At 37.8% G+C, this 10,032-nt stretch overlaps 53 non-coding genes across 53 annotated transcripts; all 53 read left to right on the top strand.

Moving 5' to 3' along the window:
• Nucleotides 1–23: 23 nt before the first annotated feature.
• Trnal-uaa (transfer RNA leucine (anticodon UAA)) lies at nucleotides 24–106 on the top strand. The gene has a single exon. It is a non-coding gene; the product is annotated as a tRNA-Leu (tRNA).
• A 90-nt stretch (nucleotides 107–196) lies between these two features.
• Nucleotides 197–279, top strand: Trnal-uaa (transfer RNA leucine (anticodon UAA)). Its single transcript has one exon. It is a non-coding gene; the product is annotated as a tRNA-Leu (tRNA).
• A 90-nt stretch (nucleotides 280–369) lies between these two features.
• Trnal-uaa (transfer RNA leucine (anticodon UAA)) lies at nucleotides 370–452 on the top strand. Its single transcript has one exon. It is a non-coding gene; the product is annotated as a tRNA-Leu (tRNA).
• A 90-nt stretch (nucleotides 453–542) lies between these two features.
• Trnal-uaa (transfer RNA leucine (anticodon UAA)) lies at nucleotides 543–625 on the top strand. Its single transcript has one exon. It is a non-coding gene; the product is annotated as a tRNA-Leu (tRNA).
• A 90-nt stretch (nucleotides 626–715) lies between these two features.
• On the top strand, nucleotides 716–798 carry Trnal-uaa (transfer RNA leucine (anticodon UAA)). The gene has a single exon. It is a non-coding gene; the product is annotated as a tRNA-Leu (tRNA).
• Nucleotides 799–888: 90 nt separating this feature from the next.
• Nucleotides 889–971, top strand: Trnal-uaa (transfer RNA leucine (anticodon UAA)). Its single transcript has one exon. It is a non-coding gene; the product is annotated as a tRNA-Leu (tRNA).
• Nucleotides 972–1,061: 90 nt separating this feature from the next.
• On the top strand, nucleotides 1,062–1,144 carry Trnal-uaa (transfer RNA leucine (anticodon UAA)). Its single transcript has one exon. It is a non-coding gene; the product is annotated as a tRNA-Leu (tRNA).
• Nucleotides 1,145–1,233: 89 nt separating this feature from the next.
• Nucleotides 1,234–1,316, top strand: Trnal-uaa (transfer RNA leucine (anticodon UAA)). The gene has a single exon. It is a non-coding gene; the product is annotated as a tRNA-Leu (tRNA).
• A 90-nt stretch (nucleotides 1,317–1,406) lies between these two features.
• Nucleotides 1,407–1,489, top strand: Trnal-uaa (transfer RNA leucine (anticodon UAA)). Its single transcript has one exon. It is a non-coding gene; the product is annotated as a tRNA-Leu (tRNA).
• Nucleotides 1,490–1,579: 90 nt separating this feature from the next.
• On the top strand, nucleotides 1,580–1,662 carry Trnal-uaa (transfer RNA leucine (anticodon UAA)). The gene has a single exon. It is a non-coding gene; the product is annotated as a tRNA-Leu (tRNA).
• A 90-nt stretch (nucleotides 1,663–1,752) lies between these two features.
• On the top strand, nucleotides 1,753–1,835 carry Trnal-uaa (transfer RNA leucine (anticodon UAA)). Its single transcript has one exon. It is a non-coding gene; the product is annotated as a tRNA-Leu (tRNA).
• A 90-nt stretch (nucleotides 1,836–1,925) lies between these two features.
• Trnal-uaa (transfer RNA leucine (anticodon UAA)) lies at nucleotides 1,926–2,008 on the top strand. The gene has a single exon. It is a non-coding gene; the product is annotated as a tRNA-Leu (tRNA).
• A 90-nt stretch (nucleotides 2,009–2,098) lies between these two features.
• Trnal-uaa (transfer RNA leucine (anticodon UAA)) lies at nucleotides 2,099–2,181 on the top strand. Its single transcript has one exon. It is a non-coding gene; the product is annotated as a tRNA-Leu (tRNA).
• Nucleotides 2,182–2,270: 89 nt separating this feature from the next.
• Trnal-uaa (transfer RNA leucine (anticodon UAA)) lies at nucleotides 2,271–2,353 on the top strand. Its single transcript has one exon. It is a non-coding gene; the product is annotated as a tRNA-Leu (tRNA).
• A 90-nt stretch (nucleotides 2,354–2,443) lies between these two features.
• On the top strand, nucleotides 2,444–2,526 carry Trnal-uaa (transfer RNA leucine (anticodon UAA)). Its single transcript has one exon. It is a non-coding gene; the product is annotated as a tRNA-Leu (tRNA).
• Nucleotides 2,527–2,616: 90 nt separating this feature from the next.
• Trnal-uaa (transfer RNA leucine (anticodon UAA)) lies at nucleotides 2,617–2,699 on the top strand. Its single transcript has one exon. It is a non-coding gene; the product is annotated as a tRNA-Leu (tRNA).
• Nucleotides 2,700–2,789: 90 nt separating this feature from the next.
• Trnal-uaa (transfer RNA leucine (anticodon UAA)) lies at nucleotides 2,790–2,872 on the top strand. Its single transcript has one exon. It is a non-coding gene; the product is annotated as a tRNA-Leu (tRNA).
• Nucleotides 2,873–2,961: 89 nt separating this feature from the next.
• Nucleotides 2,962–3,044, top strand: Trnal-uaa (transfer RNA leucine (anticodon UAA)). Its single transcript has one exon. It is a non-coding gene; the product is annotated as a tRNA-Leu (tRNA).
• Nucleotides 3,045–3,134: 90 nt separating this feature from the next.
• Nucleotides 3,135–3,217, top strand: Trnal-uaa (transfer RNA leucine (anticodon UAA)). The gene has a single exon. It is a non-coding gene; the product is annotated as a tRNA-Leu (tRNA).
• Nucleotides 3,218–3,479: 262 nt separating this feature from the next.
• On the top strand, nucleotides 3,480–3,562 carry Trnal-uaa (transfer RNA leucine (anticodon UAA)). Its single transcript has one exon. It is a non-coding gene; the product is annotated as a tRNA-Leu (tRNA).
• A 90-nt stretch (nucleotides 3,563–3,652) lies between these two features.
• Trnal-uaa (transfer RNA leucine (anticodon UAA)) lies at nucleotides 3,653–3,735 on the top strand. The gene has a single exon. It is a non-coding gene; the product is annotated as a tRNA-Leu (tRNA).
• An 89-nt stretch (nucleotides 3,736–3,824) lies between these two features.
• Nucleotides 3,825–3,907, top strand: Trnal-uaa (transfer RNA leucine (anticodon UAA)). Its single transcript has one exon. It is a non-coding gene; the product is annotated as a tRNA-Leu (tRNA).
• A 90-nt stretch (nucleotides 3,908–3,997) lies between these two features.
• On the top strand, nucleotides 3,998–4,080 carry Trnal-uaa (transfer RNA leucine (anticodon UAA)). The gene has a single exon. It is a non-coding gene; the product is annotated as a tRNA-Leu (tRNA).
• Nucleotides 4,081–4,170: 90 nt separating this feature from the next.
• Nucleotides 4,171–4,253, top strand: Trnal-uaa (transfer RNA leucine (anticodon UAA)). Its single transcript has one exon. It is a non-coding gene; the product is annotated as a tRNA-Leu (tRNA).
• A 90-nt stretch (nucleotides 4,254–4,343) lies between these two features.
• Nucleotides 4,344–4,426, top strand: Trnal-uaa (transfer RNA leucine (anticodon UAA)). Its single transcript has one exon. It is a non-coding gene; the product is annotated as a tRNA-Leu (tRNA).
• A 90-nt stretch (nucleotides 4,427–4,516) lies between these two features.
• Trnal-uaa (transfer RNA leucine (anticodon UAA)) lies at nucleotides 4,517–4,599 on the top strand. The gene has a single exon. It is a non-coding gene; the product is annotated as a tRNA-Leu (tRNA).
• Nucleotides 4,600–4,689: 90 nt separating this feature from the next.
• On the top strand, nucleotides 4,690–4,772 carry Trnal-uaa (transfer RNA leucine (anticodon UAA)). The gene has a single exon. It is a non-coding gene; the product is annotated as a tRNA-Leu (tRNA).
• A 90-nt stretch (nucleotides 4,773–4,862) lies between these two features.
• Trnal-uaa (transfer RNA leucine (anticodon UAA)) lies at nucleotides 4,863–4,945 on the top strand. Its single transcript has one exon. It is a non-coding gene; the product is annotated as a tRNA-Leu (tRNA).
• An 89-nt stretch (nucleotides 4,946–5,034) lies between these two features.
• Nucleotides 5,035–5,117, top strand: Trnal-uaa (transfer RNA leucine (anticodon UAA)). Its single transcript has one exon. It is a non-coding gene; the product is annotated as a tRNA-Leu (tRNA).
• A 263-nt stretch (nucleotides 5,118–5,380) lies between these two features.
• On the top strand, nucleotides 5,381–5,463 carry Trnal-uaa (transfer RNA leucine (anticodon UAA)). The gene has a single exon. It is a non-coding gene; the product is annotated as a tRNA-Leu (tRNA).
• A 90-nt stretch (nucleotides 5,464–5,553) lies between these two features.
• On the top strand, nucleotides 5,554–5,636 carry Trnal-uaa (transfer RNA leucine (anticodon UAA)). The gene has a single exon. It is a non-coding gene; the product is annotated as a tRNA-Leu (tRNA).
• A 90-nt stretch (nucleotides 5,637–5,726) lies between these two features.
• Nucleotides 5,727–5,809, top strand: Trnal-uaa (transfer RNA leucine (anticodon UAA)). The gene has a single exon. It is a non-coding gene; the product is annotated as a tRNA-Leu (tRNA).
• A 90-nt stretch (nucleotides 5,810–5,899) lies between these two features.
• Trnal-uaa (transfer RNA leucine (anticodon UAA)) lies at nucleotides 5,900–5,982 on the top strand. Its single transcript has one exon. It is a non-coding gene; the product is annotated as a tRNA-Leu (tRNA).
• A 90-nt stretch (nucleotides 5,983–6,072) lies between these two features.
• Trnal-uaa (transfer RNA leucine (anticodon UAA)) lies at nucleotides 6,073–6,155 on the top strand. The gene has a single exon. It is a non-coding gene; the product is annotated as a tRNA-Leu (tRNA).
• Nucleotides 6,156–6,245: 90 nt separating this feature from the next.
• Nucleotides 6,246–6,328, top strand: Trnal-uaa (transfer RNA leucine (anticodon UAA)). Its single transcript has one exon. It is a non-coding gene; the product is annotated as a tRNA-Leu (tRNA).
• A 262-nt stretch (nucleotides 6,329–6,590) lies between these two features.
• Trnal-uaa (transfer RNA leucine (anticodon UAA)) lies at nucleotides 6,591–6,673 on the top strand. The gene has a single exon. It is a non-coding gene; the product is annotated as a tRNA-Leu (tRNA).
• Nucleotides 6,674–6,763: 90 nt separating this feature from the next.
• Trnal-uaa (transfer RNA leucine (anticodon UAA)) lies at nucleotides 6,764–6,846 on the top strand. Its single transcript has one exon. It is a non-coding gene; the product is annotated as a tRNA-Leu (tRNA).
• A 262-nt stretch (nucleotides 6,847–7,108) lies between these two features.
• Nucleotides 7,109–7,191, top strand: Trnal-uaa (transfer RNA leucine (anticodon UAA)). The gene has a single exon. It is a non-coding gene; the product is annotated as a tRNA-Leu (tRNA).
• Nucleotides 7,192–7,281: 90 nt separating this feature from the next.
• Trnal-uaa (transfer RNA leucine (anticodon UAA)) lies at nucleotides 7,282–7,364 on the top strand. The gene has a single exon. It is a non-coding gene; the product is annotated as a tRNA-Leu (tRNA).
• Nucleotides 7,365–7,454: 90 nt separating this feature from the next.
• Trnal-uaa (transfer RNA leucine (anticodon UAA)) lies at nucleotides 7,455–7,537 on the top strand. Its single transcript has one exon. It is a non-coding gene; the product is annotated as a tRNA-Leu (tRNA).
• A 90-nt stretch (nucleotides 7,538–7,627) lies between these two features.
• On the top strand, nucleotides 7,628–7,710 carry Trnal-uaa (transfer RNA leucine (anticodon UAA)). The gene has a single exon. It is a non-coding gene; the product is annotated as a tRNA-Leu (tRNA).
• A 90-nt stretch (nucleotides 7,711–7,800) lies between these two features.
• On the top strand, nucleotides 7,801–7,883 carry Trnal-uaa (transfer RNA leucine (anticodon UAA)). The gene has a single exon. It is a non-coding gene; the product is annotated as a tRNA-Leu (tRNA).
• Nucleotides 7,884–8,146: 263 nt separating this feature from the next.
• On the top strand, nucleotides 8,147–8,229 carry Trnal-uaa (transfer RNA leucine (anticodon UAA)). The gene has a single exon. It is a non-coding gene; the product is annotated as a tRNA-Leu (tRNA).
• A 90-nt stretch (nucleotides 8,230–8,319) lies between these two features.
• Trnal-uaa (transfer RNA leucine (anticodon UAA)) lies at nucleotides 8,320–8,402 on the top strand. Its single transcript has one exon. It is a non-coding gene; the product is annotated as a tRNA-Leu (tRNA).
• Nucleotides 8,403–8,492: 90 nt separating this feature from the next.
• On the top strand, nucleotides 8,493–8,575 carry Trnal-uaa (transfer RNA leucine (anticodon UAA)). Its single transcript has one exon. It is a non-coding gene; the product is annotated as a tRNA-Leu (tRNA).
• Nucleotides 8,576–8,666: 91 nt separating this feature from the next.
• Nucleotides 8,667–8,749, top strand: Trnal-uaa (transfer RNA leucine (anticodon UAA)). The gene has a single exon. It is a non-coding gene; the product is annotated as a tRNA-Leu (tRNA).
• A 90-nt stretch (nucleotides 8,750–8,839) lies between these two features.
• On the top strand, nucleotides 8,840–8,922 carry Trnal-uaa (transfer RNA leucine (anticodon UAA)). Its single transcript has one exon. It is a non-coding gene; the product is annotated as a tRNA-Leu (tRNA).
• Nucleotides 8,923–9,011: 89 nt separating this feature from the next.
• Nucleotides 9,012–9,094, top strand: Trnal-uaa (transfer RNA leucine (anticodon UAA)). Its single transcript has one exon. It is a non-coding gene; the product is annotated as a tRNA-Leu (tRNA).
• Nucleotides 9,095–9,184: 90 nt separating this feature from the next.
• On the top strand, nucleotides 9,185–9,267 carry Trnal-uaa (transfer RNA leucine (anticodon UAA)). Its single transcript has one exon. It is a non-coding gene; the product is annotated as a tRNA-Leu (tRNA).
• A 90-nt stretch (nucleotides 9,268–9,357) lies between these two features.
• Nucleotides 9,358–9,440, top strand: Trnal-uaa (transfer RNA leucine (anticodon UAA)). The gene has a single exon. It is a non-coding gene; the product is annotated as a tRNA-Leu (tRNA).
• Nucleotides 9,441–9,530: 90 nt separating this feature from the next.
• On the top strand, nucleotides 9,531–9,613 carry Trnal-uaa (transfer RNA leucine (anticodon UAA)). The gene has a single exon. It is a non-coding gene; the product is annotated as a tRNA-Leu (tRNA).
• Nucleotides 9,614–9,703: 90 nt separating this feature from the next.
• Nucleotides 9,704–9,786, top strand: Trnal-uaa (transfer RNA leucine (anticodon UAA)). The gene has a single exon. It is a non-coding gene; the product is annotated as a tRNA-Leu (tRNA).
• Nucleotides 9,787–9,876: 90 nt separating this feature from the next.
• On the top strand, nucleotides 9,877–9,959 carry Trnal-uaa (transfer RNA leucine (anticodon UAA)). Its single transcript has one exon. It is a non-coding gene; the product is annotated as a tRNA-Leu (tRNA).
• Nucleotides 9,960–10,032: the final 73 nt, after the last annotated feature.

Below are 10,032 nucleotides of genomic sequence, written 5' to 3'. Positions count from 1 at the left end.
ATTATGTTCACTAGAGTACAGAGAGCACGATGGCCGAGTGGTTAAGGCGTTGGACTTAAGTTCCAATGGACAAGTGTCCGCGTGGGTTCGAACCCCACTCGTGCTAAATACTTGTTATATTTTGACAAATTCTATATGATTAAAATTAGAAGATTAAGTAAAAAATAAAAAGAGTTATGTTCACTAGGATGTTGACAGCACGATGGCCGAGTGGTTAAGGCGTTGGACTTAAGTTCCAATGGACAAGTGTCCGCGTGGGTTCGAACCCCACAAGTGCTAAATACTTTTTATATTTTGACTAAATAAATATGATTAAAATTAGAGGATTAAGTAAAAAATAAAAAGAGTTATGTTCACACGCATGTAGACAGCACGATGGCCGAGTGGTTAAGGCGTTGGACTTAAGTTCCAATGGACAAGTGTCCGCATGGGTTCGAACCCCACTCGTGCTAAATACTTGTTATATTTTGACAAATTAAATATGATTAAAATTAGAAGATTAAGTAAAAAATAAAAAGAGGTGTGTTTACAAGGATACAGAGAGCACGATGGCCGAGTGGTTAAGGCGTTGGTCTTAAGTTCCAATGGACAAGTGTACGCGTGGGTTCGAACCCCACTCGTGCTAAATACTTGTTATATTTTGACAAAATAAATATTATTAAAATTAGAGGATTAAGTAAAAAATAAAAAGAGTTATGTTCACTAGGATGTAGACGGCACGATGGCCGAGTGGTTTAGGCGTTGGACTTAAGTTCCAGTGGACAAGTGTCCGCGTGGGTTCGAACCCCACTCGTGCTAAATACTTGTTATATTTTGACAAATCAAATATGATTAACATTAGAAGATTAAGTAAAATATAAACAGAGTTATGTTCACTAGAATACAGAGAGCACGATTGCCGACTGGTTAAGGCGTTGGACTTAAGTTCCAATGGACAAGTGTCCGCGTGGGTTCGAACCCCACTCGTGCTAAATACTTGTTATATTTTGACAAATTCTATATGATTAAAATTAGAAGATTAAGTAAAAAATAAAAAGAGTTATGTTCACTAGGATGTTGACAGCACGATGGCCGAGTGGTTAAGGCGTTGGACTTAAGTTCCAATGGACAAGCGTCCGCGTGGGTGCGAACCCCACTCGTGCTAAATACTTGTTATATTTTGACAAATTATATATGACTAAAATGAGAAGATTAAGAAAATATAAAAAGAATTATGTTCACTAGAGTACAGAGAGCACGAGGGCCGAGTGGTTAAGGCGTTGGACTTAAGTTCCAATGGACAAGTGTCCGTGTGGGTTCGAACCCCGCACGTGCTAAATACTTGTTATATTTTGACAAAATAAATATGATTAAAATTAGAGGATTAAGTAAAAAATAAACAGAGTTATGTTCACTAGGATGTAGGCAGCACGATGGCCGAGTGGTTAAGGCGTTGGACTTAAGTTCCAATGGACAAGTGTCCGCGTGGGTTCGAACCCCACTCGTGCTAAATACTTGTTATATTTTGACAAATTAAATATGATTAAAATTAGAAGATTAAGTAAAAAATAAAAAGAGTTATGTTCACTAGGATACAGAGAGCACGATGGGCGAGTGGTTAAGGCGTTGGACTTAAGTTCCAATGGACAAGTGTCCGCGTGGGTTCGAACCCCACTCGTGCTAAATACTTGTTATATTTTTACAAAATAAATATGATTAAAATTAGAGGATTAAGTAAAAAATAAAAAGAGTTATGTTCAGGCGGATGTAGACGGCACGATGGCCGAGTGGTTAAGGCGTTGGACTTAAGTTCCAATGGACAAGTGTCCGCGTGGGATCGAACCCCACTCGTGCTAAATACTTGTTATATTTTGACAAATTAAATATGATTAAAATTAGAAGATTAAGACAAAAATAAAAAGAGTTATGTTCACTAGGATACAGAGAGCACGATTGCCGAGTGGTTAAGGCGTTGGACTTAAGTTCCAATGGACAAGTGTCCGCGTGGGTTCGAACCCCACTCGTGCTAAATACTTGTTATATTTTGACAAATTATATATGATTAAAATTAGAAGATTAAGTAAAAAATAAAAAGAGTTATGTTCACTAGGATGTTGACAGCGCGATGGCCGAGTGGTTAAGGCGTTGGACTTAAGTTCCAATGGACAAGTTCCCGCGTGGATTCGAACCCCACTCGTGCTAAATACTGGTTATATTTTGACAAATTATATATGACTAAAATTAGAAGATTAAGCAAATATAAAAAGAATTATGTTCACTAGAGTACAGAGAGCACGATGGCCGTGTGGTTAAGGCGTTGGACTTAAGTTCCAATGGACAAGTGTGCGCGTGGGTTCGAACCCCACTCGTGCTAAATACTTGTTATATTTTGACAAAATAAATATGCTAAAAATTAGAGGATTAAGTAAAAAATAAAAAGAGTTATGCTCACTAGGATGTAGACAGCACGATGGCCGAGTGGTTTAGGCGTTGGACTTAAGTTCCAATGGACAAGTGTCCGTGTGAGTTCGAACCCCACTCGTGCTAAATACTTGTTATATTTTGACAAAATAAATATGATTAAAATTAGAAGATTAAGAAAAAAATAAAAAGAGTTATGTTCACTAGGGTACAGAGAGCACGATGGCCGTGTGGTTAAGGCGTTGGACTTAAGTTCCAATGGACAAGTGTCCGCGTGGGTTCGAACCCCACTCGTGCTAAATACTTGTTATATTTTGACAAAATAAATATGCTAAAAATTAGAGGATTAAGTAAAAAATAAAAAGAGTTATGTTCACTAGGATGTAGACAGCACGATGGCCGAGAGGTTAAGGCGTTGGACTTAAGTTCCAATGGACAAGTGTCCGCGTGGGTTCGAACCCCACTCGTGCTAAATACTTGTTATATTTTGACAAATAAAATATGATTATATTAGAAGATTAAGAACAACATAAAAAGAGTTATGTTCACTAGGGTACAGAGAGCACGATGGCCGAGTGGTTAAGGCGTTGGACTTAAGTTCCAATGGACAAGTGTCCGCGTGGGTTCGAACCCCACTCGTGCTTAATACTTGTTATATTTTTACAAAAAAAATATAATTAAAATTAGAGGATTAAGTAAAAAATAAAAAGAGTTATGTTCACACGGATGTAGACAGCACGATGGCCGAGTGGTTAAGGTGTTGGACTTAAGTTCCAATGGACAAGTGTCCGCGTGGGTTCGAACCCCACTCGTGCTAAATACTTGTTGCATTTTGACAAATTATATATGATTAAAATTAGAAGATTTTGTAAACAATAAAAAGAGTTGTGTTCACTAGGATGTTGACAGCACGATGGCCGAGTTGTTAAGGCGTTGGACTTAAGTTCCTATGGACAAGTGACCGCGTGGGTTCAGACCCCACTCGTGCTAAATACTTGTTATATTTTGACAAATTATATATGACTAAAATTAGAAGATTAAGCAAATATAAAAAGAATTATGTTCACTAGAGTACAGAGAGCACGATGGCCGAGTGGTTAAGGCGTTGGACTTAAGTTCCAATGGACAAGTGTCCGCGTGGGTTCGAACCCCACTCGTGCTAAATACTTGTTATATTTTGACAAATTCTATATGATTAAAATTAGAAGATTAAGTAAAAAATAAAAAGAGTTATGTTCACTAGGATGTTGACAGCACGATGGCCGAGTGGTTAAGGCGTTGGACTTAAGTTCCAATGGACAAGTGTCCGCGTGGGTTCGAACCCCACTCGTGCTAAATACTTGTTATATTTTGACAAATTATATATGACTAAAATTAGAAGATTAAGAAAATATAAAAAGAATTATGTTCACTAGAGTACAGAGAGCACGATGGCACAGTGGTTAAGGCGTTGGACTTAAGTTCCAATGGACAAGTGTCCGCGTGGGTTCGAACCCCACTCGTGCTAAATACTTGTTATATTGTTACAAAATAAATATGATTAAAATTAGAGGATTAAGTAAAAAATAAAAAGAGTTATGTTCAGGCGGATGTGGACGGCACGATGGCCGAGTGGTTAAGGCGTTGGACTTAAGTTCCAATGGACAAGTGTCCGCGTGGGATCGAACCCCACTCGTGCTAAATACTTGTTATATTTTGACAAATTAAATATGATTAAAATTAGAAGATTAAGTAAAAAATAAAAAGAGTTATGTTCACTAGGATACAGAGAGCACGATGGCCGAGTGGTTAAGGCGTTGGACTTAAGTTCCAATGGACAAGTGTCCGCGTGGGTTCGAACTCCACTCGTGCGAAATACTTGTTATATTTTGACAAAATAAATAGGCTAAAAAGTAGAGGATTGAGTAAAAAATAAAAAGAGTTATGTTCACTAGGATGTAGAGAGCACGATGGCCGAGTGGTTAAGGCGTTGGACTTAAGTTCCAATGGACAAGTGTCCGCGTGGGTTCGAACCCCACTCGTGCTAAATACTTGTTATATTTTGACAAATTAAATATGATTAAAATTAGAAGATTAAGAACAACATAAAAAGAGTTATGTTCACTAGGGTACAGAGAGCACGATGGCCGAGTGGTTAAGGCGTTGGACTTAAGTTCCAATGGACAAGTGTCCGCGTGGGTTCGAACCCCACTCGTTCTTAATACTTGTTATATTTTGACAAAATAAATATGATTAAAATTAGAGGATTAAGTAAAAAATAAAAAGAGTTATGTTCACACGGATGTAGACAGCACGATGGCCGAGTGGTTAAGGTGTTGGACTTAAGTTCCAATGGACAAGTGTCCGCGTGGGTTCGAACCCCACTCGTGCTAAATACTTGTTGCATTTTGACAAATTATATATGATTAAAATTAGAAGATTTAGTAAACAACAAAAAGAGTTGTGTTAACTAGGATGTTGACATCACGATGGCCGAGTTGTTAAGGCGTTGGACTTAAGTTCCAATGGACAAGTGACCGCGTGGGTTCGACCCCCACTCGTGCTAAATACTTGTTATATTTTGACAAATTATATATAACTAAAATTAGAAGATTAAGCAAATATAAAAAGAATTATGTTCACTAGAGTACAGAGAGCACGATGGCCGAGTGGTTAAGGCGTTGGACTTAAGTTCCAATGGACAAGTGTCCGCGTGGGTTCGAACCCCACTCGTGCTAAATACTTGTTATATTTTGACAAAATAAATATGATTAAAATTAGAGGATTAAGTAAAAAATAAAAAGAGTTATTTTCACACGCATGTAGACACCACGATGGCCGAGTGGTTAAGGCGTTGGACCTTAGTTCCAATGGACAAGTGTCCGCGTGGGTTCGAACCCCACTCGTGCTAAATACTTGTTATATTTTGACAAAATAAATATGATTAAAATTAGTAGATTAAGTAAAAAATAAAAAGAGTTATGTTCAGACGGATGTAGACGGCACGATGGCCGAGTGGTTAATGCGTTGGACTTAAGTGCCAATGGACAAGTGTCCGCGTGGGTTCGAACCCCACTCGTGCTACATACTTGTTATATTTTGAAAAATTAAATATTATTAAAATTAGAAGATTAAGTAAAAAATAAAAAGAGGTGTGTTCACCAGGATACAGAGAGCACGATGGCCGAGTGGTTAAGGCGTTGGACTTAAGTTCCAATGGACAAGTGTCCGCGTGGGTCCGAACCCCACTCGTGCTAAATACTTGTTATATTTTGACAAAATAAATATTATTAAAATTAGAGGATTAAGTAAAAAATAAAAAGAGTTATGTTCAGGCGGATGTAGACGGCACGATGGCCGAGTGGTTAAGGCGTTGGACTTAAGTTCCAATGGACAAGTGTCCGCGTGGGTTCGAACCCCACTCGTGTTAAATACTTGTTATATTTTGACAAATTAAATATGATTAAAATTAGAAGATTAAGTAAAAAATAAAAAGAGTTATGTTCACTAGGATACAGAGAGCACGATGGCCGAGTGGTTAAGGCGTTGGACTTAAGTTCCAATGGACAAGTGTCAGCGTGGGTTCGAACCCCACTCGTGCTAAATACTTGTTATATTTTTACAAAATAAATATGATTAAACTTAGAGGATTAAGTAAAAAATAAAAAGAGTTATGTTCAGGCGGATGTAGACGGCACGATGGCCGAGTGGTTAAGGCGTTGGACTTAAGTTCCAATGGACAAGTGTCCGCGTGGGATCGAACCCCACTCGTGCTAAATACTTGTTATATTTTGACAAATATAATATGATTAAAATTAGAAGATTAAGTAAAAAATAAACAGAGTTATGTTCACTAGGCTACAGAGAGCACGATGGCCGAGTGGTTAAGGCGTTGGACTTAAGTTCCAATGGACAAGAGTCCGCGTGGGTTCGAACCCCACTCGTGCTAAATACTTGTTATATTTTGACAAATTACATATGATTAAAATTAGAAGATTAAGTAAAAAATAAAAAGAGGTGTGTTCACCAGGATACAGAGAGCACGATGGCCGAGTGGTTAAGGCGTTGGATTAAGTCACAATGGACAAGTGTCCGCGTGGGTTCGAACCCCTATCGTGCTAAATACTTGTTATATTTTGACAAAATAAATATTATTAAAATTAGAGGATTAAGTAAAAAATAAAAAGAGTTATGTTCAGGCGGATGTAGACGGCACGATGGCCGAGTGGTTAAGGCGTTGGACTTAAGTTCCAATGGACAAGTGTCCGCGTGGGTTCGAACCCCACTCGTGCTAAATACTTGTTATATTTTGACAAATTAAATATGATTAACATTAGAGGATCAAGTAAAAAAAAAAAAGAGTTATGATCACTAGGATGTAGACAGCACGATGGCCGAGTGGTTAAGGCGTTGGACTTAAGTTCCAATGGACAAGTGTCCGCGTGGGTTCGAACCCCACTCGTGCTAAATACTTGTTATATTTTGACAAATTATATATGACTAAAATGAGAAGATTAAGAAAATATAAAAAGAATTATGTTCACTAGAGTACAGAGAGCACGAGGGCCGAGTGGTTAAGGCGTTGGACTTAAGTTCCAATGGACAAGTGTCTGTGTGGGTTCGAACCCCGCACGTGCTAAATACTTGTTATATTTTGACAAAATAAATATGATTAAAATTAGAGGATTAAGTAAAAAATAAAAAGAGTTATGTTCACTAGGATGTAGGCAGCACGATGGCCGAGTGGTTAAGGCGTTGGACTTAAGTTCCAATGGACAAGTGTCCGCGTGGGTTCGAACCCCACTCGTGCTTAATACTTGTTATATTTTGACAAAATAAATATGATTAAAATTAGAGGATTAAGTAAAATATAAAAAGAGTAATGTTCACACGGATGTAGACAGCACGATGGCCGAGTGGTTAAGGCGTTGGACTTAAGTTCCAATGGACAAGTGTCTGCGTGGGTTCGAACCCCACTCATGCTAAATACTTGTTATATTTTGACAAATTAAATATGATTAAAATTAGAAGATTAAGTAAAAAATAAAAAGAGTTATGATCACTAGGATGTAGACAGCACGATGGCCGAGTGGTTAAGGCGTTGGACTTAAGTTCCAATGGACAAGTGTCCGCGTGGGTTCGAACCCCACTCGTGCTAAATACTTGTTATATTTTGACAAAATAAATATGATTAAAATTAGAGGATTAAGTAAAATATAAAAAGAGTAATGTTCACACGGATGTAGACAGCACGATGGCCGAGTGGTTAAGGCGTTGGACTTAAGTTCCAATGGACAAGTGTCCGCGTGGGTTCGAACCCCACTCGTGCTAAATACTTGTTATATTTTGACAAATTAAATATGATTAAAATTAGAAGATTAAGTAAAAAATAAAAAGAGTTATGTTCACTAGGATACAGAGAGCACGATGGGCGAGTGGTTAAGGCGTTGGACTTAAGTTCCAATGGACAAGTGTCCGTACGGGTTCGAACCCCACTCGTGCTAAATACTTGTTATATTTTGACAAATTAAATATGATTAAAATTAGAGGATTAAGTAAAAAATAAAAAGAGTTATTTTCACACGCATGTAGACACCACGATGGCCGAGTGGTTAAGGCGTTGGACCTTAGTTCCAATGGACAAGTGTCCGCGTGGGTTCGAACCCCACTCGTGCTAAATACTTGTTATATTTTGACAAATTAAATATGATTAAAATTAGTAGATTAAGTAAAAAATAAAAAGAGTTATGTTCAGACGGATGTAAACGGCACGATGGCCGAGTGGTTAATGCGTTGGACTTAAGTTCCAATGGACAAGTGTCCGCGTGGGTTCGAACCCCACTCGTGCTAAATACTTGTTATATTTTGAAAAATTATATATGATTAAAATTAGAAGATTAAGTAAAAAATAAAAAGAGTTTTGTTCACTAGGACACAGAGAGCACGATGGCCGAGTGGTTAAGGCGTTGGACTTAAGTTCCAATGATCAAGTGTCAGCATGGGTTCGAACCCCACTCGTGCTAAATACTTGTTATATTTTGACAAATTATATATGATTAAAAGTAGAAGATTAAGTAAAAAATAAAAAGAGTTATGTTCACTAGGATGTTGACAGCACGATGGCCGAGTGGTTAAGGCGTTGGACTTAAGTTCCAATGGACAAGTGTCCGCGTGGGTTCGAACCCCACTCGTGCTAAATACTTATTATATATTTTGACAAATTATATATGACTAAAATTAGAAGATTAAGCAAATATAAAAAGAATTATGTTCACTAGAGTACAGAGAGCACGATGGCCGAATGGTTAAGGCGTTGGACTTAAGTTCCAATGGACAATTGTCCGCGTGGGTTCAAACCCCACTCGTGCTAAATACTTGTTATATTTTGACAAAATAAATATGATTAAAATTAGAGGATTAAGTAAAAAATAAAAAGAGTTATGTTCACACGGATGTAGACAGCACGATGGCCGAGTGGTTAAGGCGTTGGACTTAAGTTCCAATGGACAAGTGTCCGCGTGGGTTCGAACCCCACTCGTGCTAAATACTTGTTATATTTTTACAAATTATATATGACTAAAATTAGAAGATTAAGCAAATATAAAAAGAATTATGTTCACTAGAGTACCGAGAGCACGATGGCCGAGTGGTTAAGGCGTTGGACTTAAGTTCCAATGGACAAGTGTCTGCGTGGGTTCGAACCCCACAAGTGCTAAATACTTTTTATATTTTGACAAAATAAATATGATTAAAATTAGAGGATTAAGTAAAAAATAAAAAGAGTTGTGTTCACACGCATGTAGACAGCACGATGGCCGAGTGGTTAAGGCGTTGGACTTAAGTTCCAATGGACAAGTGTCCGCGTGGGTTCGAACCCCACTCGTGCTAAATACTTGTTATATTTTGACAAATTAAATATGATTAAAATTAGAAGGTTAAGTAAAAAATAAGAAGAGGTGTGTTCACCAGGATACAGAGAGCACGATGGCCGAGTGGTTAAGGCGTTGGACTTAAGTTCCAATGGACAAGTGTCCGCGTGGGTTCGAACCCCACTCGTGTTAAATACTTGTTATATTTTGACAAATTAAATATGATTAAAATTAGAAGATTAAGTAAAAAATAAAAAGAGTTATGTTCACACGGATGTAGACAGCACGATGGCCGAGTGGTTAAGGCGTTGGACTTAAGTTCGAATGGACAAGTGTCCACGTGGGTTCGAACCCCACTCGTGCTAAATACTTGTTATATTTTTACAAAATAAATATGATTAAACTTAGAGGATTAAGTAAAAAATAAAAAGAGTTATGTTCAGGCGGATGTAGACGGCACGATGGCCGAGTGGTTAAGGCGTTGGACTTAAGTTCCAATGGACAAGTGTCCGCGTGGGATCGAACCCCACTCGTGCTAAATACTTGTTATATTTTGACAAATATAATATGATTAAAAATAGAAGATTAAGTAAAAAATAAACAGAGTTATGTTCACTAGGATACAGAGAGCACGATGGCCGAGTGGTTAAGGCGTTGGACTTAAGTCACAATGGATAAGTGTCCGCGTGGGTTCGAACCCCACTCGTGCTAAATACTTGTTATATTTTGACAAAATAAATATTATTAAAATTAGAGGATTAAGTAAAAAATAAAAAGAGTTATG

This window comes from Euprymna scolopes, chromosome 37 (assembly GCF_053919585.1).
Source record: "Euprymna scolopes isolate OS-2025 chromosome 37, ASM5391958v1, whole genome shotgun sequence".
NCBI lineage: Eukaryota > Metazoa > Mollusca > Cephalopoda > Sepiida > Sepiolidae > Euprymna > Euprymna scolopes.
This window is presented reverse-complemented; position numbering and strand designations above follow the sequence as displayed.